Raw genomic sequence first — 25,730 nt, forward strand, 5'->3', positions numbered from 1 at the left:
ATACTCCCCAAACAGCACATGACGCAAAGAAAAATGAAAGAAAAAAGAGGTGCAAGATGGAATTGTCCTTGGGCCCTCCCACCCACCCTTATGTTGTATAAACAGGACATGCACACTTTAACCAACCCATCATTTCAGTGACAGGGTCTGCCACACGACTGTGACTGAAATGACGGGTTAGTTTGGACCCCCACCAAAAAAGAAGCAATTAATCTCTCCTTGCACAAACTGGCTCTACAGAGGCAAGATGTCCACCTCATCATCATCCTCCGATATATCACCGTGTACATCCCCCTCCTCACAGATTATCAATTCGTCCCCACTGGAATCCACCATCTCAGCTCCCTGTGTACTTTGTGGAGGCAATTGCTGCTGGTCAATGTCTCCACGGAGGAATTGATTATAATTCATTTTAATGAACATCATCTTCTCCACATTTTCTGGAAGTAACCTCGTACGCCGATTGCTGACAAGGTGAGCGGCGGCACTAAACACTCTTTCGGAGTACACACTTGTGGGAGGGCAACTTAGGTAGAATAAAGCCAGTTTGTGCAAGGGCCTCCAAATTGCCTCTTTTTCCTGCCAGTATAAGTACGGACTGTCTGACATGCCTACTTGGATGCGGTCACTCATATAATCCTCCACCATTCTTTCAATGGGGAGAGAATCATATGCAGTGACAGTAGACGACATGTCCGTAATCGTTGGCAGGTCCTTCAGTCCGGACCAGATGTCAGCATCAGCAGTCGCTCCAGACTGCCCTGCATCACCGCCAGCGGGTGGGCTCGGAATTCTGAGCCTTTTCCTCGCACCCCCAGTTGCGGGAGAATGTGAAGGAGGAGATGTTGACAGGTCGCGTTCCGCTTGACTTGACAATTTTGTCACCAGCAGGTCTTTGAACCCCAGCAGACTTGTGTCTGCCGGAAAGAGAGATCCAAGGTAGGTTTTAAATCTAGGATCGAGCACGGTGGCCAAAATGTAGTGCTCTGATTTCAACAGATTGACCACCCGTGAATCCTTGTTAAGCGAATTAAGGGCTCCATCCACAAGTCCCACATGCCTAGCGGAATCGCTCCGTGTTAGCTCCTCCTTCAATGTCTCCAGCTTCTTCTGCAAAAGCCTGATGAGGGGAATGACCTGACTCAGGCTGGCAGTGTCTGAACTGACTTCACGTGTGGCAAGTTCAAAGGGCATCAGAACCTTGCACAACGTTGAAATCATTCTCCACTGCGCTTGAGACAGGTGCATTCCACCTCCGATATCATGCTCAATTGTATAGGCTTGAATGGCCTTTTGCTGCTCCTCCAACCTCTGAAGCATATATAGGGTTGAATTCCACCTCATTACCACTTCTTGCTTCAGATGATGGCAGGGCAGGTTCAGGCGTTTTTGGTGGTGCTCCAGTCTTCTGTACGTGGTGCCTGTACGCCGAAAGTGTCCCGCAATTCTTCTGGCCACCGACAGCATCTCTTGCACGCCCCTCTCATTTTTTAAAAAATTCTGCACCACCAAATTCAAGGTATGTGCAAAACATGGGACGTGCTGGAATTTGCCCATATTTAATGCACACACAATATTGCTGGCGTTGTCCGATGCCACAAATCCACAGGAGAGTCCAATTGGGGTAAGCCATTCCGCGATGATCTTCCTCAGTTGCCGCAAGAGGTTTTCAGCTGTGTGCGTATTCTGGAAACCGGTGATACAAAGCGTAGCCTGCCTAGGAAAGAGTTGGCGTTTGCGAGATGCTGCTACTGGTGCCGCCACTGCTGTTCTTGCGGCGGGAGTCCATACATCTACCCAGTGGGCTGTCACAGTCATATAGTCCTGACCCTGCCCTGCTCCACTTGTCCACATGTCCGTGGTTAAGTGGACATTGGGTACAACTGCATTTTTTAGGACACTGGTGAGTCTTTTTCTGACGTCCGTGTACATTCTCGGTATCGCCTGCCTAGAGAAGTGGAACCTAGATGGTATTTGGTAACGGGGGCACACTACCTCAAGAAATTGTCTAGTTCCCTGTGAACTAACGGCGGATACCGGACGCACGTCTAACACCAACATAGTTGTCAAGGCCTCAGTTATCCGCTTTGCAACAGGATGACTGCTGTGATATTTCATCTTCCTCGCAAAGGACTGTTGGACAGTCAATTGCTTACTGGAAGTAGTACAAGTGGTCTTCCGACTTCCCCTCTGGGATGACCATCGACTCCCAGCAGCAACAACAGCAGCGCCAGCAGCAGTAGGCGTTACACGCAAGGATGCATCGGAGGAATCCCAGGCAGGAGAGGACTCGTCAGAATTGCCAGTGACATGGCCTGCAGGACTATTGGCATTCCTGGGGAAGGAGGAAATTGACACTGAGGGAGTTAATGGGGTGGTTTGCGTGAGCTTGGTTACAAGAGGAAGGGATTTACTGGTCAGTGGACTGCTTCCGCTGTCGCCCAAAGTTTTTGAACTTGTCACTGACTTATTATGAATGCGCTGCAGGTGACGTATAAGGGAGGATGTTCCGAGGTGGTTAACGTACTTACCCCTACTTATTACAGCTTGAAAAAGGCAACACACGGCTTGACAAATGTTGTCTGCATTTCTGTTGAAATACTTCCACACCGAAGAGCTGATTTTTTTGGTATTTTGACCAGGCATGTCAATGGCCATATTCCTCCCACGGACAACAGGTGTCTCCCCGGGTGCCTGACTTAAACAAACCACCTCACCATCAGAATCCTCCTTGTCAATTTCCTCCCCAGCGCCAGCAACACCCATATCCTCCTCATCCTGGTGTACTTCAACACTGACATCTTCAATCTGACTATCAGGAACTGGACTGCGGGTGCTCCTTCCAGCACTTGCAGGGGGCGTGCAAATGGTGGAAGGCGCATGCTCTTCACGTCCAGTGTTGGGAAGGTCAGGCATCGCAACCGACACAATTGGACTCTCCTTGTGGATTTGGGATTTCGAAGAACTCACAGTTCTTTGCTGTGCTTTTGCCAGCTTGAGTCTTTTCATTTTTCTAGCGAGAGGCTGAGTGCTTCCATCCTCATGTGAAGCTGAACCATTAGCCATTAGCATAGGCCAGGGCCTCAGCCGTTCCTTGCCACTCCGTGTGGTAAATGGCATATTGGCAAGTTTATGCTTCTCCTCCGACGATTTTATTTTAGATTTTTGAGTCCTTTTTTTACTGATATTTGGTGTTTTGGATTTTACATGCTCTGTACTATGACATTGGGCATCGGCCTTGGCAGACGACGTTGCTGGCATTTCATCGTCTCGGCCATGACTAGTGGCAGCAGCTTCAGCACGAGGTGGAAGTCGATCTTGATCTTTCCCTATTTTTGGAACCTCAACATTTTTGTTCTCCATATTTTAATAGGCACAACTAAAAGGCACCTCAGGTAAACAATGGAGATGGATACTAGTATACTTATGGATGGACGAGCGACTGCCGACACAGAGGTAGCTACAGCCGTGGACTACCGTACTGTGTCTGCTGCTAATATAGACTGGATGATAATGAGATAAAATTAAAATATATATATATATCACACTAGTACTGCAGCCGGACAGGTATATATTATGTAATGACGGACCTGCTGGACACTGTCTGTCAGCACTGCAGACTCCTAAAGTAAGCTACTAGTATCAAGAAGATAGAAAAAAAAAAAAACACGGGTAGGTGGTATACAATTATGGATGGACGAGCGACTGCCGACACAGAGGTAGCTACAGCCGTGGACTACCGTACTGTGTCTGCTGCTAATATAGACTGGATGATAATGAGATAAAATTAAAATATATATATATATCACACTAGTACTGCAGCCGGACAGGTATATATTATGTAATGACGGACCTGCTGGACACTGTCTGTCAGCACTGCAGACTCCTAAAGTAAGCTACTAGTATCAAGAAGATAGAAAAAAAAAACCACGGGTAGGTGGTATACAATTATGGATGGACGAGCGACTGCCGACACAGAGGTAGCTACAGCCGTGGACTACCGTACTGTGTCTGCTGCTAATATAGACTGGATGATAATGAGATAAAATTAAAAAATATATATATATATATCACACTAGTACTGCAGCCGGACAGGTATATATTATGTAATGATGGACCTGCTGGACACTGTCTGTCAGCACTGCAGACTCCTAAAGTAAGCTACTAGTATCAAGAAGATAGAAAGAAAAAAAACCACGGGTAGGTGGTATACAATTATGGATGGACGAGCGACTGCCGACACAGAGGTAGCTACAGCCGTGGACTACCGTACTGTGTCTGCTGCTAATATAGACTGGATGATAATGAGATAAAATTAAAATATATATATATATATCACACTAGTACTGCAGCTGGACAGGTATATATTATGTAATGACGGACCTGCTGGACACTGTCAGCACTGCAGACTCCTAAAGTAAGCTATTAGTATCAAGAAGATAGAAAAAAAAAACCACGGGTAGGTGGTATACAATTATGGATGGACGAGCGACTGCCGACACAGAGGTAGCTACAGCCGTGGACTACCGTACTGTGTCTGCTGCTAATATAGACTGGATGATAATGAGATAAAATTAAATATATATATATATATATATATATATATATCACACTAGTACTGCAGCCGGACAGGTATATATTATGTAATGACGGACTTGCTGGACACTGTCTGTCAGCACTGCAGACTCCTAAAGTAAGCTACTAGTATCAAGAAGATAGAAAAAAAAAAACCACGGGTAGGTGGTATACAATTATGGATGGACGAGCGACTGCCGACACAGAGGTAGCTACAGCCGTGGACTACCGTACTGTGTCTGCTGCTAATATAGACTGGATGATAATGAGATAAAATTAAAAAATATATATATATATATCACACTAGGACTGCAGCCGGACAGGTATATATTATGTAATGATGGACCTGCTGGACACTGTCTGTCAGCACTGCAGACTCCTAAAGTAAGCTACTAGTATCAAGAAGATAGAAAGAAAAAAAACCACGGGTAGGTGGTATACAATTATGGATGGACGAGCGACTGCCGACACAGAGGTAGCTACAGCCGTGGACTACCGTACTGTGTCTGCTGCTAATATAGACTGGATGATAATGAGATAAAATTAAAATATATATATATATATCACACTAGTACTGCAGCCGGACAGGTATATATTATGTAATGACGGACCTGCTGGACACTGTCTGTCAGCACTGCAGACTCCTAAAGTAAGCTATTAGTATCAAGAAGATAGAAAAAAAAAACCACGGGTAGGTGGTATACAATTATGGATGGACGAGCGACTGCCGACACAGAGGTAGCTACAGCCGTGGACTACCGTACTGTGTCTGCTGCTAATATAGACTGGATGATAATGAGATAAAATTAAAATATATATATATATATATCACACTAGTACTGCAGCCGGACAGGTATATATTATGTAATGACGGACTTGCTGGACACTGTCTGTCAGCACTGCAGACTCCTAAAGTAAGCTACTAGTATCAAGAAGATAGAAAAAAAAAAAAACCACGGGTAGGTGGTATACAATTATGGATGGACGAGCGACTGCCGACACAGAGGTAGCTACAGCCGTGGACTACCGTACTGTGTCTGCTGCTAATATAGACTGGATGATAATGAGATAAAATTAAAATATATATATATATATCACACTAGTACTGCAGCCGGACAGGTATATATTATGTAATGACGGACCTGCTGGACACTGTCTGTCAGAGTCAGCACTGCAGACTCCTAAAGTAAGCTACTAGTATCAAGAAGATAGAAAAAAAAAAACCACGGTAGGTGGTATACAATTATGGATGGACGAGCGACTGCCGACACAGAGGTAGTGTTAGGGTCTCCTGCCCTGTGCTGCCACGTCGTCATGGCAACCGGGAGACAAGTGCTAGCGGAGTAACCTGAGCGCAGCTGATACTCCGGTTCGGGTCTTTTGCTGTGCAGTGGTTACAGGCATGGGATCCGGTGCTGTTTTTTGTGCTCACAGTCTGTGAGGTCTGAGGGGGGCGTGGACAGCACCTGCTTTATAAGGCCTCTTCTCAGGTTAAGCAGATGCTGCTGAATCTTTGTTGGTTAGTCAGTTCCTGAAAGTTAGCCAGTACTGTGTAGCTTTGTATTTTGTTGTTGCTTACTGCAAATAGGCCTGGGCATTTGGTACTACACTCTGCCAATCCAGACCTAGCAGTAAGACTGGAGTCAGTCGTTTAGCCTGCTGAGGTTCTTTTGCTATTCTGTGAACCCAGCAGGTTTGTGGCTGTACTTTCAGACCTGCCTGCATAATCCTCTCTCACTGTGCAGGGCGTCCATGTGTCAGTTTAGTGGCAGTAAGCTGAACCTGGGCCCTGCAAGTGAGAATTAGGATTGTGGAGACTCTCCTTGTGTCTATTATTCCATCTCTGACCAAGGAGTTTACTGCCACACCCGTTGGTAACCCTTTAGGGTTTTGCTGTTGCCCGTAGCAGCAGCATTTCGGGTTCTCTACGTATTAAAACACAACATCTTGCTTTTTCCATCTGAGCATTTCTAATACTAGGGAGACACCCAGTTTCTTAGCCTCTGGGCTTCTCTGTTCACTCTGTGTTGGTTTTGTTACCCTATCACCTTCTGTGTACGTTATGTCATATTTCCCAGTCTGTCTGTGAGTTCATTTGTTTTGCATCCCTCTCTGTTCAGACACCAGTACATTCCTGCAGGCACTGGTGTGTATAACAGTTCAAACACCAGTACATTCCTGCAGGCACTGGTGTGCATAACATATTCAGCAGCCCAAATACTCCTGTTGAAATTTTGTGGGAATATGGAGCATACCCCTCAAAATACGTTGCAACAGGTGGTCGATCAGGTGCAGGTCCTGACTCGTCAATTTAATGATTTGTCCATTAAAATGCACACCTCACATGCCGCTGGCGGAGCTCCCGCAGCAGCAGCACCTTCAGGGGTTAAGGAGCCGAAAGTAAATCTTCCGGATCGTTTTTCTGGAGATCGCTCGCAGTTCTTTTGTTTCAAGGAGAGCTGCAAGTATTATTTCCAGCTTAGGCCTCAGTCTTCTGGGTCAGAGATTCAGCGGGTGGGCATAGTGATTTCCTTGCTACAAGGAGACCCACAGGTCTGGGCATATGGGTTGCAGCCTGACTGTCCGTCGCTTAAAAGTGTTGATGCTTTTTTTACGGCACTGGGCATGTTGTATGATGACCCTGACAAGACGGCCTCAGCCGAGGCTCAGATTTCGATCCTTAAGCAAGGGCGAAGGCCAGTTGAGGTTTACTGTACGGAGTTTCGGAGGTTGGCCCATGATACCCAGTGGAATGACCTAGCCCTGAGACACTAGTACCGAAGAGGTCTTTCTAACCAGATAAAAGACCAACTGGTACAATATCCCTTGCCTGATAGCAGTTATCCATCCGGGTGGATAGACGGCTGAGAGAGCGTAGGCTTGAAAGGGAGACCGAGGTTTCCTTCTTTCCCAAGGGAACCTCAGACTCTGAGGAATTTTCCGAGGAGCCTATGCAGATTGGGGCTACCCGCCTCTCCTCGCGTGAGAAGACGCGGAGGAGACAGCAGGGGTTGTGTTTGTACTGTGGGAATAAGGGTCATGTGGTAGTATCATGCCCAGAAAAGCCGGAAAACTTCAGGGCCTGAGGGTGATGGGAAATATCCTGTCAGGCCAGAAGTCAGAATTTCCCAAGAAGACTTTTATCATTCCGGTGACCTTGAAGATCCTCGGTCAAACTGTCAAGACTGAGGCCTTTGTGGACAGTGGGGCCGACGGGGTTTTTATGGACCGCCAATTCGCCCTGAAACACTCTGTTTCCTTAGTACCCTTGGCGTCGGAAATTGAGATTTGTGGGTTAAACGGGGAACCATTATCCCAGGGTAAAATTACCTCTTGCACTAGCCAGATTTCTTTGTTTATTGGAGCCACACACTCTGAAAAATTGTCCTTTTATGTGACTGTCTGTACTTTTGCCCCATTGGTGTTGGGGTTACCCTGGTTAAGGGCCCACAATCCTCAATTTGACTGGGTCTCTGGGGAGATTCTTAGTTGGGGTACTGATTGTTACAGGAGTTGCTTGAGCCTTCCAGTCAGGCTCTCGCAGCTAAATTTGCCAGTATTGCCAGGGTGTTATGCAGATTTTGCGGACGTGTTCTCCAAAAAAGTTGCAGAGGTACTACCTCCCCATCGCCCCTATGACTGTGCCATTGATTTGTTGCCGAATGCTAAGCTTCCCAAGAGCAGGTTGTACTCCCTGTCACGTCCTGAGACTCAGGCTATGGCAGAGTACATTCAGGAGAACTTGGCTAAAGGATTTATCAGACCTTCACAGTCTCCAGTTGGGTCGGGGTTCTTCTTCGTGGGTAAAAAGGATGGTTCATTGCGACCCTGCATCGACTTCAGGGAATTGAACCGTATCACGATTAAAAACTCATACCCACTGCCTCTCATTTCGGTCTTGTTTGACTAGCTTCGTACTGCCACCATTTTTTCTAAGATTGACCTACGCGGTGCGTACAATCTAATCCGAATAAGAGAGGGGGATGAATGGAAGACTGCCTTTAATACCCACTCAGGGCATTATGAATATTTGGTGATGCCTTTTGGGCTCTGTAATGCCCCGGCAGTCTTCCAGGATTTCATGAACGATGTGCTCAGGGAATATTTGGATAGATTCTTAGTTGTATACTTAGATGACATCCTAATCTTCTCCCATTCCCTGGAGGAACATCGGAAGCATGTACGCTTAGTCCTCCAGAAACTCAGAGACCACCGGCTTGGGGCGAAGCTGGAGAAGTGCGAATTTGAAGTTCAGCAAATCGCATTTCTAGGATATATTATCTCCCCAGAAGGTTTCCAAATGGAGGGTTCCAAGGTACAGGCAGTCCTGGATTGGGTGCAGCCCACTAGTTTGAAGGCGCTTCAGCGTTTCCTGGGCTTTGCAAATTTTTATAGACGATTTATCGCTGGATTTTCGTCTATAGTGGCGCCCTTGGTGGCACTCACTAAGAAAGGGGCGGATGTTGCTCACTGGTCTCGTGAGGCCAAAGCGACTTTTGCCCGTCTCAAAAGGGCATTTGTCTCGGCCAAGGTGCTGCGACACCCAGATCCAGAGCGTCCTTTTGTGGTGGAGGTGGATGCCTCTGAGATGAGTATTGGGGCAGTGCTCTCTCAGATGGGAGTATCTGATAATCGCCTTCATCCCTGTGCTTACTTTTCCCGTAAATTTTCGCCTGCCGAGATGAATTATGACGTGGGTAACCGGGAATTGTTGGCTATTAAGGATGCACTCGAGGAGTGGAGACACTGGCTTGAGGGGGCTAAGTTTGTGGTCTCAATTCTCACCGACCATAAGAATTTGGCATATTTAGAGTCAGCGAAGCGTCTCAATGCCAGGCAGGCACGATGGGCTTTGTTTTTTGCTCGCTTTAATTTTTTGATAACATATCGCCCTGGGTCAAAAAACATCAAGGCTGATGCGCTCTCGCGGAGTTTTGCTCCAATCCAGGAGACCACCGAGGAGCCGTTGCCCATTGTGTCCCCATCATGTATTAAAGTGGGCATTACCCAGGACCTCTTGTCATTAGTCCTTAGAGCACAGGAGCAGGCTCCTCCAGACCTTCCGGTAGGTCTTTTGTTTGTGCCTCCTAGGTTAAGACAGCGAGTGTTCCTGGAATTCCATGCCAAGAAGTCGGCAGGTCACCCGGGTATTGCCAGAACTCGGGAGTTGCTATCTAGGGCGGTGTGGTGGCCCTCGGTGGCTAAGGATGTGGATCAGTGGGTTCGGGCATGTGACATCTGTGCCCGAAATAAGACTCCTAGAGGGGTTCCTGTTGGCCCATTACATCCACTCTCTATTCCATCTAAGCCATGGACCCACATTTCAATGGATTTTGTTGTGGACTTGCCCAAATCCTCTGGGATGACAGCCATCTGGGTTGTCGTTGACAGGTTTTCGAAGATGGCGCACTTCGTTCCACTGGTTGGGCTGCCATCGGCCAGATGCCTGTCTGAATTATTTATGCTGCATGTTGTGCGCCTCCACGGGTTGCCACTTGATGTGGTCTCTGACCGCGGATCCCAGTTTGTGGCCAAATTCTGGAGGGCATTTTGTTCCGATCTCCAGATTTCTGTCAGCTTGTCGTCAGGCTACCATCCGCAGTCTAATGGGCAGACTGAAAGGGTGAACCAGACCTTGGAGCAGTTCCTCAGGTGTTATGTCTCCAAGTGTCAGACTGACTGGGTTGCTCATCTGTCAATGGCGGAGTTTGCCTATAACAACGCGGCTCACTCTGCTACAGGGATCTCTCCCTTCCTTTGTGTGTATGGGCATCATCCTAAGGCCAATTCTTTTGACCCCCTGGACTCCACGCCTGGTGGTTCCTCTGTCGTTTCGGTCCTTAGAGGTATTTGGAGGAAAGTGAAGAAAGCCCTTGTGTCTGTGTCATTAGTGACCAAAAGGGTTTTTGATAAGCGGAAAAGACCCTGCAGCTTCAAATTAGGAGACTTCGTCTGGTTGTCTACCAAGAATTTGAAGTTGAAACAGCCATCTCATAAGTTAGGCCCCCGGTTCATCGGCCCTTATAAGATCACCAGGGTTATCAATCCGGTGGCATTTCAGTTAGATCTTCCCCGTTCTTTGGGTATCAATAAAACATTTCATTGTTCCCTTTTAAAACGGGCGATTAGTAATCCTTCTTCCAGAGGAAGACCTTCCCCTCTTCTGATACATGGCCAGAGGGAGTTTGTTGTTGAAAGGATTCTTGACTCCAAGATGGTTCGGGGTCGGCTATCATTTTTGGTGCACTGGAAGGGGTATGGCCCGGAGGAGCGGTCGTGGGTGCGCAGTTGTGATCTTCATGCCCCCAGACTGATACGCTCTTTCTTCTCGCAGTTCCCCGATAAACCCGGTGGTAGGGGTTCTTTGACCCCTCGTCAGAGGGGGGGTACTGTTAGGGTCTCCTGCCCTGTGCTGCCACGTCGTCATGGCAACCGGGAGACAAGTGCTAGCGGAGTAACCTGAGCGCAGCTGATACTCCGGTTCGGGTCTTTTGCTGTGCAGTGGTTACAGGCATGGGATCCGGTGCTGGTTTTTGTGCTCACAGTCTGTGAGGTCTGAGGGGGGCGTGGACAGCACCTGCTTTATAAGGCCTCTTCTCAGGTTAAGCAGATGCTGCTGAATCTTTGTTGGTTAGTCAGTTCCTGAAAGTTAGCCAGTACTGTGTAGCTTTGTATTTTGTTGTTGCTTACTGCAAATAGGCCTGGGCATTTGGTACTACACTCTGCCAATCCAGACCTAGCAGTAAGACTGGAGTCAGTCGTTTAGCCTGCTGAGGTTCTTTTGCTATTCTGTGAACCCAGCAGGTTTGTGGCTGTACTTTCAGACCTGCCTGCATAATCCTCTCTCACTGTGCAGGGCGTCCATGTGTCAGTTTAGTGGCAGTAAGCTGAACCTGGGCCCTGCAAGTGAGAATTAGGATTGTGGAGACTCTCCTTGTGTCTATTATTCCATCTCTGACCAAGGAGTTTACTGCCACACCCGTTGGTAACCCTTTAGGGTTTTGCTGTTGCCCGTAGCAACAGCATTTTGGGTTCTCTACGTATTAAAACACAACATCTTGCTTTTTCCATCTGAGCATTTCTAATACTAGGGAGACACCCAGTTTCTTAGCCTCTGGGCTTCTCTGTTCACTCTGTGTTGGTTTTGTTACCCTATCACCTTCTGTGTACGTTATGTCATATTTCCCAGTCTGTCTGTGAGTTCATTTGTTTTGCATCCCTCTCTGTTCAGACACCAGTACATTCCTGCAGGCACTGGTGTTTATAACAGTTCAAACACCAGTACATTCCTGCAGGCACTGGTGTGCATAACAGGTAGCTACAGCCGTGGACTACCGTACTGTGTCTGCTGCTAATATAGACTGGATGATAATGAGATAAAATTAAAATATATATATATATCACACTAGTACTGCAGCCGGACAGGTATATATTATGTAATGACGGACCTGCTGGACACTGTCTGCAGAATGCGTTTATAAAAACACCACACGACGAGTGTTTAACTTTTTTAGGCAGACAATCACAATATACTGGTGGTCAGCAGACAATCACAATACTGGTGGTCAGTGGTCACTGGTCAGTCACACTGGCAGTGGCACTCTGGCAGCAAAAGTGTGCACTGTACTTAAATGTACTCCTGCTATAACTGCTCCCCAGTCTCCCCCACAATTAAGCTGTGTGAGCAGTGAGCACTCAGCAGTCAGATAATGATATACAGTATATGATGCAGCACACTGGGCTGAGCACAGATATGGTATGTGTGACTGTGTCACACTGTGAATCGTTTTTTTTCAGGCAGAGAACGGATTAATTAAACTGGTGGCACTGGTCACTGGTCACACTATCAGCAGCAAGTAGTACTCCTCCTATATGCTCCCCAAAATTTGTGTCTCTCTCTAGTACTCTAGTCACTCTAAACGGAGAGGACGCCAGCCACGTCCTCTCCCTATCAATCTCAATGCACGTGTGAAAATGGCGGCGACGCGCGGCTCCTTATATAGAATCCGAGTCTCGCGATAGAATCCGAGCCTCGCGAGAATCCGACAGCGGGATGATGACGTTCGGGCGCAATCGGGTTAACCTAGCAAGGCGGGAAGATCCGAGTCGCTCGGCCCCGTGTAAAAAACCTGAAGTTTGGGCGGGTTCGGATTCCGAGGAACCGAACCCGCTCATCTCTATTAAAAACCCATGAGAAACCAACAACGGGAGGACAATGTTTTGCTTTGTTTTAGGATCCAAGTGGGGCGGGAAAATCTGAGCCGGACTCGGATAACCTTCCGATTCACAACGTACCCTCTCATCTCTAATTTGTATCCGTCTCAGGTATTATCTTAATGTTTACTATGTGGAGTTTCTGACATTCCTCCCCCTCCTTATTTCTATGTGTGTATCCTCTTAATTTGATAAATGTAATATCATTTATGTATAAGAAATGTTATGAGATGTACTTTGCCATAAAATACAGGGAACATCTTATTGTGCAATTCAGACACATCTCAGTACCTGTGGCAATCGGATAGCAGAGAACATGTAGTGGATACAGACGTTATAATTCTTCACTATTATATTTAACAGGATTTGTACACCCACGCCATTGGGTAGTTGTAGGATCAATAATATCACTGTTAATTTGGGATACTGCTAGGAATGTGATCAATAACAGCATTGTAAGTTTGCTAGATCACATTTTACCAACTATCCCTTAATTGATTTTCACAACTAAGGCCAAATAGGCATAAATTTGGGAGATCACATTGTAAGAATTATTCATCAGTTTATTCTATAGCTAAGGCCAATCATATCCATGTATAACTTAATATCCCAACAGATGTGGTACAGTATAATAAACAGGATGTATGAAAATATACTTAGCTAATAGGGGAGAAATAACATATTGAAAGGTTCTCTCTAGAGATGAGCAGGTTTCGTTCTCTGGGAACCAAATCTCCAAACTTTGCAATTGGAGCCGGCATCTGAGCCCAGCTCGGGTTTTCCTGCCCTCCTCGACTACATCATCAAGTCCAAACAACATCATCCTGTTGTTGGATTATGTAGGCTTTGGATTCTATATAAGTCCCCAAGCATATGCACTATCTTCACTCATTGAAGAGTATACTGGATGGAAGTGTCCATCTCAGTACTGGGTGGTGTGGTGTGGTGTAGTGTGGTGTGTGGTGGGTGGGGGTGCCCTGTGTGCTGTATCTGAAAAAGGGGTGCTCTCTCTTTCTGCTGTATCTGAAAAAGGGATGCTCTCTCTGTCTGCAGTATCTGAAAAAGTGGTCCTGGCTCTGTCTGCTGTATCTGAAAAAGGGATGATCTCTCTGTCTTCAGTATCTAAAAAAGGGGTGCTCTCTCTGTCTACTGTACTTGAAAAAGGGGTGGTCTCTCTTTCTGTTGTATCTGAAAAAGGGTTGCTCTGTCCATCCATCCAGGGGCTCTGCCCCAGTGTAAAATTAAAATAATAAAAGCTAAAACCAAAAAGCCTCAAATGATTAAAAAAAATACTCCATTGTATTATACAATTTTTATTTTATTTTCTTAAGTACTGTGACACTGGCAGTCAGAGCAAAGTATATTATTTCCTCCTCATACTCGTACTGTCTGACACTGTCGGTGAAGTCAACCACATTGTGTAATTATTATTATATATATTTCTGACTCATTTGTGTGATGCTATCTGTGAAATCAACCACAGTGTGTAATCATTATATACTTTTCTGACTCAATTGTGCGACGCTGGTGGTGAAGTCAACCGCAGTGTTTAATTATTATATATATTTCTGACTCATTTGTGTGACGCTCTCGGTGAAAGTGTGTTGATAGAAATGGAGAGTACTACTAGTGCTGAAGCTGCTGCCACTAGCCATGATATTGACAATGCAAGTCCATCAACATCATCTTCTAAAGCACATATCCATGGGCATAGAGGGCTTAAGTCAGGGTATATAAAATCATTTAATTTTAGAGTGGTAAAGAAAAAAATCAAAAGGATTTTTAACTGCAGAGGCAGGCAGACTAGTTGCGCATTCAGAATCATAACTATCAGACATTCTTGAGGAACATTTAGGGGTGTCCACATCAGCTGACATTTCTCACACTGTCCTCATAGAGAAGCCTCTTTCGCCTCCTTTCACCATTTCTGAACCATCTGCACATGTGGGGAGCAGTACAAGTAAAGATGGTGATGAATCTTATGAGGAGGGTGATGAGTCTCATGAGGAGGACAAAATAAAAATTGAGGATTTGTGTGTGGAAGTGGGATAGGATGAGAGGGATTTGTGTGTTCTTTCTGACAGTGAGGATGTTGATGATGTTCTTTGTGTAAGTCAGCCACCGGTGGCTGCAGTTGTTGACCATGATAAAAAGAAAGTCAATGCGATGCCTGGGCAGAAGACCAAAAAAGCCACATCTTGGGTGTGGGATTATTTAAACACCAATCCAGACAATGTATATAAAAGTTTCTATTCCATTTGTGAGGCCAAATTTAGTAGAGGTAAGAATGTTAGCCATCTAGAAACCTCCTCCATGTTATGTCATTTGCGGTGCAGACATGAAATTTATTGTGCAAATTTATAATGTAATTAACGGGATATAGTTATGTGACTGGCGGTCAGGAGACCGACACCTCCATCCTTACCCCTGAACTTCCCGACAGTCAGCATGCCGACTAACAGGGACTATCCCAACTCGAGTGGGAATAGAACCTGTGGCAAACATAGCTCACCACCGAGCCTGCATCATGGTGAGTGCAGTTAGCCCACAAGGGGCTTCATTGCCCTCTCCCCCCAACACCGGCATTCTGCTGCCAGGATCCCAGTTCAGGATGCTGACCACCAGGATCATGGCGCCGGTGAAAAAAGTTAAATTTAAGAAACTACATCACCCAGCAGGCAAAGCAGCTTCCGGTCGCGGACGGTTTTGCAATTTTAGCAATAAGTTTTGACACTGTACCTCCGAGCTATTCCCAGTAAAAGGGGATCTTTTCAATAGGGGAGATTGTATAGATCAGTCTTTAATTCTTTAATTCTTAAATTTAACTTTTCCGCTCCGGCTACTGAAAGCGCATGTAAAAACTACATTACCCAGCAGGCAAAGCGGCTTCCGGTCACGGACGGCTTTGCAATTATAGTAATAAGTTTTGATATTGTACCACCGAGCTATCCCCAGTAAAAGGGAATCTTTTCAATGGGGGAGATTGTATAGATTAGTTCTTAATTTTCAATCTTAACTTTAATCTTGGTGTCATTTTTGTGCTTAACCGCAAAAGACTACATTTCCCATGAGACATATCTATTTCCGGTTACGGAGTTGTTTTAGATCAATCAATTGCCTACATATCCCAGAATTCTTAGTGCTAGCAGATTTCCACTTTTGATTACTTCTTTGAATCAACATTGTTTTTTACAATCAATGGAGCTCTGTACTTATACACTCACAATCTACATTGTAATGAGAATTTTTATCATTTCCTAGACATTTTAGAATGTTAGTCCCGGTCATGTGACCGGAAGTGATGTAACCACACTTTTGCCATAAATAGGGCAACCTGTTTGTTTAGACCCTCATGCCTTGAAAAAGAGTCTTCTGACTCGAAACGCGTCGGCTTAGAGGGGATACTACTACAGCGGATCTGTCTTTTTGTACTCTGAAGGAAGGTAGGACCTTGTCATATTCATTTATTTATTTTGGAACTTAAAAAGTTGGCCACTTACTGTTCCAAGACGGTTCTCACTTCCATCAGAGCCGGACTCTGACGCTTGGATATACGAGTGTTTTTTATGTTATATAATTTTGAATAAATTCATTTTTATTTTTACTACTTCTGGATCGAGGTCTTTTAAAAGAAACCTTTATATGAGGACACCAACCACTTCTCACGTGAGTGTTAGGTACGCCTTCCATTTGTAAAAACTTGGGGTATCCTGTTTTAAATGATAGAAAATCAAGCATCTTACGAAAGATACCTTTATGAACGTCCAGACACCTGCCTTCATGTGAGTCTGGTGTGTCCATAGGAACCCTATGGTTTAATTACCCTCATAGAAGGATAGCAATATTAAGTTTTAGGTATACCGCTCTTATTGGTTTAAGACAATACCTTTTCCTTTGAAGTACGACGATACTGCACATTGTATATTCTTCTAATTTCTTGCATATTTGGGCAAGTACAACCGCCTGGTCAAAACTCCTTCGGAACGAAGCCTCCGAAAGAAACCGCTATATGAGGATAACTACTACCTTTCACGTGAGTGTTAGGTACGTCTCCTTTTTACACTAGTAGACATCATTTCAAACTCTAATTCACTCACAGATAAAGAGAATATCACACCTTGAAAAGATACCTTTATGGGCTTCATTATACCTGTCTTTCGTGTAAGTCAGGTGTGTTCTCATGAAATTAAGTTCAAAAAAGTCATCAATTCCCTGATCATCGATTAGGGAAGCCCACCAGTCCACATTGAAAAATTACACCCATCTTTCCTTGTTTATGACGATATTACACATTATCTATCTCTGTTTTATTTACCCTATCTTTGAATACGGCGAGTTTTTCAACAAATATTGAACACAGAACATCACTGACTGCCCATTCGGAAACGGCAAAGTTAAGTATCTATTTAGCACTCTCACCTTTACCACCACTGCTTGAGCGATAGTGCCATCTAACCCACACCACGTATGTACCATTGACTGTAGCCATTATTCTATTGTATTGTATTGCTATTGTAACCCCCTTTCAGTAATTATATGTTGGTGTGTTGGAACCCTGCATTTTAAATACAGTCTGGTGTCATGTCTCCTTTCCCTGCTAAGGTTATAAGTGTATTTCAGTTACACATGCAGCTGCTAAGTGCTCACGGTGTATCTTTGGGTGTGTACGCACTGAGTGTACTTTGTACAGCAAGCGCAGCATTTGTACGCAAAGTACGTACACGGTACGGGGCTCTGTACGCTAATGGTGTAATAAGTACATAGGTTAAGGATTGAGTATAGCGGCCGCAGCGGCTCCATTTAAAGTGTATTAAATGTCTTTTTTAAAGTGTTGCTTTTAGTCCTATAAGTAAACCAACATTTACACTAGAGATGAGCGGGTTCGGTCTCTTTGAATCCGAACCCGCACGAACTTCACTTTTTTTTTCACGGGTCCGAGCGACTCGGATCTTCCCGCCTTGCTCGGTTAACCCGAGCGCGCCCGAACGTCATCATGACGCTGTCGGATTCTCGCGAGACTCGGATTCTATATAAGGAGCCGCGCGTCGCCGCCATTTTCACACGTGCATTGAGATTGATAGGGAGAGGACGTGGCTGGCGTCCTCTCCATTAGAATAGATTAGAAGAGAGAGAGAGAGAGAGAGATTGTGCAGACAGAGTTTACCACAGTGACCAGTGCAGTTGTTGTTAAGTTAACTTTTATTTAATATATCCGTTCTCTGCTATATCCGTTCTCTGCCTGAAAAAAACGATACACAGCAGTCACACAGTGTGACTCAGTCTGTGTGCACTCAGCTCAGCCCAGTGTGCTGCACATCAATGTATAAAAGCTTATAATAATTGTGGGGGAGACTGGGGAGCACTGCAGGTTGTTATAGCAGGAGCCAGGAGTACATAATATTATATTAATTTAAAATTAAACAGTGCACACTTTTGCTGCAGGAGTGCCACTGCCAGTGTGACTAGTGGTGACCAGTGCCTGACCACCAGTATAGTAGTATATTGTTGTATACTATCTCTTTATCAACCAGTCTATATTAGCAGCAGACACAGTACAGTGCGGTAGTTCACGGCTGTGGCTACCTCTGTGTCGGCAGTCGGCACTCGGCAGGCAGTCCGTCCATCCATAATTGTATAATTATATACCACCTAACCGTGGTATTTTTTTTTTCTTTCTTTATACCGTCGTCATAGTCATACTAGTTGTTACGAGTATACTACTATCTCTTTATCAACCAGTGTACAGTGCGGTAGTTCACGGCTGTGGCTACCTCTGTGTCGGCAGTCGGCAGGCAGTCCGTCCATCCATAATTGTATTATTATAATATATACCACCTAACCGTGGTTTTTTTTTCATTCTTTATACCGTCATAGTGTCATACTAGTTGTTACGAGTATACTACTATCTCTTTATCAACCAGTGTACAGTGCGGTAGTTCACGGCTGTGGCTACCTCTGTGTCGGCAGTCGGCAGGCAGTCCGTCCATCCATAATTGTATTATAATATATACCACCTAACCGTGGTTTTTTTTTCATTCTTTATACCGTCATAGTGTCATACTAGTTGTTACGAGTATACTACTATCTCTTTATCAACCAGTGTACAGTGCGGTAGTTCACGGCTGTGGCTACCTCTGTGTCGGCACTCGGCAGGCAGTCCGTCCATCCATAATTGTATTACAATATATACCACCTAACCGTGGTTTTTTTATACCACCTAACCGTGGCAGTCCGTCCATAATTGTATACTAGTATCCAATCCATCCATCTCCATTGTTTACCTGAGGTGCCTTTTAGTTCTGCCTATAAAATATGGAGAACAAAAAAGTTGAGGTTCCAAAATTAGGGAAAGATCAAGATCCACTTCCACCTCGTGCTGAAGCTGCTGCCACTAGTCATGGCCGAGACGATGAAATGCCAGCAACGTCGTCTGCCAAGGCCGATGCCCAATGTCATAGTACAGAGCATGTCAAATCCAAAACACCAAATATCAGAAAAAAAAGGACTCCAAAACCTAAAATAAAATTGTCGGAGGAGAAGCGTAAACTTGCCAATATGCCATTTACCACACGGAGTGGCAAGGAACGGCTGAGGCCCTGGCCTATGTTCATGGCTAGTGGTTCAGCTTCACATGAGGATGGAAGCACTCAGCCTCTCGCTAGAAAACTGAAAAGACTCAAGCTGGCAAAAGCACCGCAAAGAACTGTGCGTTCTTTGAAATCCCAAATCCACAAGGAGAGTCCAATTGTGTCGGTTGCGATGCCTGACCTTCCCAACACTGGACGTGAAGAGCATGCGCCTTCCACTATTTGCATGCCCCCTGCAAGTGCTGGAAGGAGCACCCGCAGTCCAGTTCCTGATAGTCAGATTGAAGATGTCAGTGTTGAAGTACACCAGGATGAGGAGGATATGGGTGTTGCTGGCGCTGGGGAGGAAATTGACCAGAAGGATTCTGATGGTGAGGTGGTTTGTTTAAGTCAGGCACCCGGGGAGACACCTGTTGTCCGTGGGAGGAATATGGCCGTTGACATGCCAGGTGAAAATACCAAAAAAATCAGCTCTTCGGTGTGGAGGTATTTCACCAGAAATGCGGACAACAGGTGTCAAGCCGTGTGTTCCCTTTGTCAAGCTGTAATAAGTAGGGGTAAGGACGTTAACCACCTCGGAACATCCTCCCTTATACGTCACCTGCAGCGCATTCATAATAAGTCAGTGACAAGTTCAAAAACTTTGGGTGACAGCGGAAGCAGTCCACTGACCAGTAAATCCCTTCCTCTTGTAACCAAGCTCACGCAAACCTCCCCACCAACTCCCTCAGTGTCAATTTCCTCCTTCCCCAGGAATGCCAATAGTCCTGCAGGCCATGTCACTGGCAAGTCTGACGAGTCCTCTCCTGCCTGGGATTCCTTCGATGCATCCTTGCGTGTAACGCCTACTGCTGCTGGCGCTGCTGTTGTTGCCGCTGGGAGTCGATGGTCATCCCAGAGGGGAAGTCGTAAGCCCACTTGTACTACTTCCAGTAAGCAATTGACTGTTCAACAGTCCTTTGCGAGGAAGATGAAATATCACAGCAGTCATCCTACTGCAAAGCGGATAACTGAGGCCTTGGCATCCTGGGTGGTGAGAAACGTGGTTCCGGTATCCATCATTACTGCAGAGCCAACTAGAGACTTGTTGGAGGTACTGTGTCCCCGGTACCAAATACCATCTAGGTTCCATTTCTCTAGGCAGGCGATACCGAAAATGTACACAGACCTCAGAAAAAGAGTCACCAGTGTCCTAAAAAATGCAGCTGTACCCAATGTCCACTTAACCACGGACATGTGGACAAGTGGAGCAGGGCAGGGTCAGGACTATATGACTGTGACAGCCCACTGGGTAGATGTATGGACTCCCGCCGCAAGAACAGCAGCGGCGGCACCAGTAGCAGCATCTCGCAAACGCCAACTCTTTCCTAGGCAGGCTACGCTTTGTATCACCGCTTTCCAGAATACGCACACAGCTGAAAACCTCTTACGGCAACTGAGGAAGATCATCGCGGAATGGCTTACCCCAATTGGACTCTCCTGTGGATTTGTGGCATCGGACAACGCCAGCAATATTGTGTGTGCATTAAATATGGGCAAATTCCAGCACGTCCCATGTTTTGCACATACCTTGAATTTGGTGGTGCAGAATTTTTTAAAAAACGACAGGGGCGTGCAAGAGATGCTGTCGGTGGCCAGAAAAATTGCGGGACACTTTCGGCGTACAGGCACCACGTACAGAAGACTGGAGCACCACCAAAAACTACTGAACCTGCCCTGCCATCATCTGAAGCAAGAAGTGGTAACGAGGTGGAATTCAACCCTCTATATGCTTCAGAGGTTGGAGGAGCAGCAAAAGGCCATTCAAGCCTATACAATTGAGCACGATATAGGAGATGGAATGCACCTGTCTCAAGTGCAGTGGAGAATGATTTCAACGTTGTGCAAGGTTCTGATGCCCTTTGAACTTGCCACACGTGAAGTCAGTTCAGACACTGCCAGCCTGAGTCAGGTCATTCCCCTCATCAGGCTTTTGCAGAAGAAGCTGGAGGCATTGAAGAAGGAGCTAAAAGGGAGCGATTCCGCTAGGCATGTGGGACTTGTGGATGCAGCCCTTAATTCGCTTAACAAGGATTCACGGGTGGTCAATCTGTTGAAATCAGAGCACTACATTTTGGCCACCGTGCTCGATCCTAGATTTAAAGCCTACCTTGGATCTCTCTTTCCGGCAGACACAGGTCTGCTGGGGTTGAAAGACCTGCTGGTGACAAAATTGTCAAGTCAAGCGGAACGCGACCTGTCAACATCTCCTCCTTCACATTCTCCCGCAACTGGGGGTGCGAGGAAAAGGCTCAGAATTCCGAGCCCACCCGCTGGCGGTGATGCAGGGCAGTCTGGAGCGACTGCTGATGCTGACATCTGGTCCGGACTGAAGGACCTGACAACGATTACGGACATGTCGTCTACTGTCACTGCATATGATTCTCTCAACATTGATAGAATGGTGGAGGATTATATGAGTGACCGCATCCAAGTAGGCACGTCACACAGTCCGTACTTATACTGGCAGGAAAAAGAGGCAATTTGGAGGCCCTTGCACAAACTGGCTTTATTCTACCTAAGTTGCCCTCCCACAAGTGTGTACTCCGAAAGAGTGTTTAGTGCCGCCGCTCACCTTGTCAGCAATCGGCGTACGAGGTTACATCCAGAAAATGTGGAGAAGATGATGTTCATTAAAATGAATTATAATCAATTCCTCCGCGGAGACATTGACCAGCAGCAATTGCCTCCACAAAGTACACAGGGAGCTGAGATGGTGGATTCCAGTGGGGACGAATTGATAATCTGTGAGGAGGGGGATGTACACGGTGATATATCGGAGGGTGAAGATGAGGTGGACATCTTGCCTCTGTAGAGCCAGTTTGTGCAAGGAGAGATTAATTGCTTCTTTTTTGGGGGGGGTCCAAACCAACCCGTCATATCAGTCACAGTCGTGTGGCAGACCCTGTCACTGAAATGATGGGTTGGTTAAAGTGTGCATGTCCTGTTTTGTTTATACAACATAAGGGTGGGTGGGAGGGCCCAAGGATAATTCCATCTTGCACCTCTTTTTTCTTTTCTTTTTCTTTGCATCATGTGCTGATTGGGGAGGGTTTTTTGGAAGGGACATCCTGCGTGACACTGCAGTGCCACTCCTAGATGGGCCCGGTGTTTGTGTCGGCCACTAGGGTCGCTAATCTTACTCACACAGCTACCTCATTGCGCCTCTTTTTTTCTTTGCGTCATGTGCTGTTTGGGGAGGGTTTTTTGGAAGGGACATCCTGCGTGACACTGCAGTGCCACTCCTAGATGGGCCCGGTGTTTGTGTCGGCCACTAGGGTCGCTAATCTTACTCACACAGTCAGCTACCTCATTGCGCCTCTTTTTTTCTTTGCGTCATGTGCTGTTTGGGGAGGGTTTTTTGGAAGGGCCATCCTGCGTGACACTGCAGTGCCACTCCTAGATGGGCCCGGTGTTTGTGTCGGCCACTAGGGTCGCTAATCTTACTCACACAGCTACCTCATTGCGCCTCTTTTTTTCTTTGCGTCATGTGCTGTTTGGGGAGGGTTTTTTGGAAGGGCCATCCTGCGTGACACTGCAGTGCCACTCCTAGATGGGCCCGGTGTTTGTGTCGGCCACTAGGGTCGCTAATCTTACTCACACAGCTATCTCATTGCGCCTCTTTTTTTCTTTGCGTCATGTGCTGTTTGGGGAGGGTTTTTTGGAAGGGACATCCTGCGTGACACTGCAGTGCCACTCCTAGATGGGCCCGGTGTTTGTGTCGGCCACTAGGGTCGCTTATCTTACTCACACAGCGACCTCGGTGCAAATTTTAGGACTAAAAATAATATTGTGAGGTGTGAGGTATTCAGAATAGACTGAAAATGAGTGTAAATTATGGTTTTTGAGGTTAATAATACTTTGGGATCAAAATGACCCCCAAATTCTATGATTTAAGCTGTTTTTTAGTGTTTTTGGAAAAAAACACCCGAATCCAAAACACACCCGAATCCGACAAAAATAATTCGGTGAGGTTTTGCCAAAACGCGTTCGAACCCAAAACACGGCCGCGGAACCGAACCCAAAACCAAAACACAAAACCCGAAAAATTTCAGGCGCTCATCTCTAATTTACACTAGTGACTGTAATTGGGATGAACCCAGGCTGCGTGCAGTTTTTTACCCGACCCAGCATTGGGTTTCCTGCATAATGGATGCACCAGAGAGAGAGAGTTAATAACTGGAAAAGGATACATGTTGCTCAAGAGATATTTAATCTACGCAAAGGGATACCTCAGTAAACTCCTCTGCACTGGTCAAATGATAACCCAGGTTGATCTGAACTACCTCAAACCATTGGGTACCCAATAGAGACATCATTTAGTGTATCAAGGTCATTAAGAAATACGTAAAGTTAATATTGAGGTTAGAGAAGTATTGTATTGAAATTGTTTTATTGCTTGCAAAGTGAGTGTTTATTGGTGAATAGTGTTACCATCCAGTATTTGTGGTATTGTTGCGGTTCATCCTAGTGAATTGTTATTTACAGAACCTAATGGGCTGGTTGGTCCCGGGTGAAGCAGCATATCACCCATACTTGGAAAAAGTGTGGACGGCCTAAGTGTTTCACAAGTGTTGATGCAATTCTTTGTCGTTTTGGTTATTACTATTTTGTACACATTCTATTGCTAGAGTAATAATTGCTTACACAATAGTTAATTATCTTCAATTGACATTCAGGCACACATAAGTATATTAACTGCATTTGAAATGTGAGATTCATCTACAATTGAATAGTTCATAAAACAGATGCAGTTGAAAAATTGTTATCCCTTTCATTGAAGTGTAGATGCCTCCTCATTCACCGGAAACAAAGTACCAAGATTCTCTAGAGTTCCATCCAGCAGATGGAGGTAAGGAAAGGCTCATTGATTGACCACCCGGTCACCACACATGCGCAGTTTGGACCTGAATGCCTGCTGTGCGAAAACGCACAGCAGCGATCAGGTCTGAATTGCCCACATAGACCACTATAAAGTCAGATATAGTCAGATCCCATGGCACAGGACACACATCACTGCAACCCACACACGCACACACACACGCACACACACACACACACACACACACACACACACACACACACACACAGAACTGACCATGCCCCCATATCACTGCTCACACCCCCTGAAGCAGCATACAATAGGCCCTAAATAGATTTCAGCTCCAGGCCCAACTGGACCTTAATCTGGCACTGCAATTATTGACAACCAGTGGAAGGTTATACTGGCTACTTTAAAACTGTTCCCTTTAGTGATGCTGTCGCTGACTTTCACTTGTGTTTCCTACTGTAGATAGCAGTCTTTTAAAACTGTATTACTTAGACCTGTTTCCTCTTGCACCAGCACACTATAAATTATGACTTTACATCAGTAAAATAGATTGCCTGTCTCTAGGTGCACTGGCTACTTAGGGGCACTTCTCAGGTAGCTAAAGTGTCACTATGTCCAATAATCAATATGCTCCAGTTGCTATATGTGTAGTAATTAAGTGACTTAAAGGTGTGATAAAACTGCTGAGGTGTCATGAACTAGCTTTTGGGGGAGCTCTGCTCAAATTCCCCTGGTGATGTCAGTGTTGCAGTTATTAGGGATTTACAGGCTGATTAGTGCTGCAACTGGCTCACCTCTCTTCGCCTGCCACTCCAAACTAGGGCTGCATCTCCAGCTACAGGCTCTCCACCTGCTGCCCTCAGTCTACACCTCTCTCCATCTGGTCGCCAGGAACAGCAGTCACGACTGTGTAAATAGAGCAGCACTTCTCCTCACTGCCAGCCACCATCTCTCCTCCAAAATGGCTGCTCAACGACCACCAACTGTCGATCCAGCCAGCATTAGCCAGCCTCTATCTCTCTCTCTCGAGTTGCATGTGACCTCCAACAGTCACAGTAGCAGCATGAGTCAGCCACTCCCTGAGGCAGCATGTTAAATCTGAATGAAAAATTGCAAGTCCTCAGGCAATGTCAAATACAATATCCCTGTTAATGGAATACAACTTGGCTTCTGGAAGGAAAATTATAAATGTCAAAACTTTACATCCACAAAACATATGTGCATTCAGCACTTACACTCTTTTTCATGTGTTTAAAAAAACTTATCTATACACATTAAACAATTATAAATAACAGTAATATTTTTTTCTACACTATTGTCTTTGTTTAATATATGGAGCATCTATGTTTCTCTTTATTGACTTACTAAAAACTTTTCCATAGTTAATGCTAACTCTTGGGAACCAAGTTATTGTTCCTCTGCAACAAAAGATTGACTTATGCATAACAGATTCTAAAAAATTCTGTTCAGGGGACCCCACCCGA

At 45.6% G+C, this 25,730-nt stretch overlaps 1 protein-coding gene across 1 annotated transcript in view; it reads right to left on the minus strand.

Moving 5' to 3' along the window:
• The window catches only part of LOC135051170 (vomeronasal type-2 receptor 26-like), a 161,870-nt gene that overhangs the window by 20,654 nt on the left and 115,486 nt on the right, over nucleotides 1–25,730 (minus strand). The gene's annotated exons all lie outside the window — the stretch shown is intronic.

The sequence above is a fragment of the Pseudophryne corroboree genome, chromosome 1, assembly GCF_028390025.1.
Source record: "Pseudophryne corroboree isolate aPseCor3 chromosome 1, aPseCor3.hap2, whole genome shotgun sequence".
Lineage (NCBI taxonomy): Eukaryota > Metazoa > Chordata > Amphibia > Anura > Myobatrachidae > Pseudophryne > Pseudophryne corroboree.